The sequence below is a fragment of the Theobroma umbraticum genome, unplaced genomic scaffold (genome assembly GCF_002168275.2).
Source record: "Theobroma umbraticum cultivar Fairchild unplaced genomic scaffold, ASM216827v3 scaffold_182.0, whole genome shotgun sequence".
In the NCBI taxonomy this organism is placed as follows: Eukaryota; Viridiplantae; Streptophyta; class Magnoliopsida; order Malvales; family Malvaceae; genus Theobroma; species Theobroma umbraticum.
Genome location: NW_018397291.1, coordinates 95,088 through 95,398, shown reverse-complemented (window position 1 = coordinate 95,398; position 311 = coordinate 95,088).

Here is a 311-nt window from a genome sequence, read left to right as displayed (position 1 = left end):
TTTCACCATTTTGGATTTTCTTAGTGCTGGCTTTTCCTTGGGAGGACTTTCTTTTCCTCTTCTCTGATGAGTGACTAGGATCCATCCTTCATTGTTTGGATCCTCATTTGTAGAACTACAAGCTTTGCCCCCATTATCTTGAGGATTGGATGTTTCCTCTACATTTGGAGTCAACATTATACAGTCGAAGGATTATCTTGCTCCACACATTTAATGGAGAAAGCATGCTAGTTACTGATACTACATTAGTTACAGCCATTTCTTCTTCAAACTCAATTTTCCCTTCTTGGTATAAAACCATGATTTTGTCT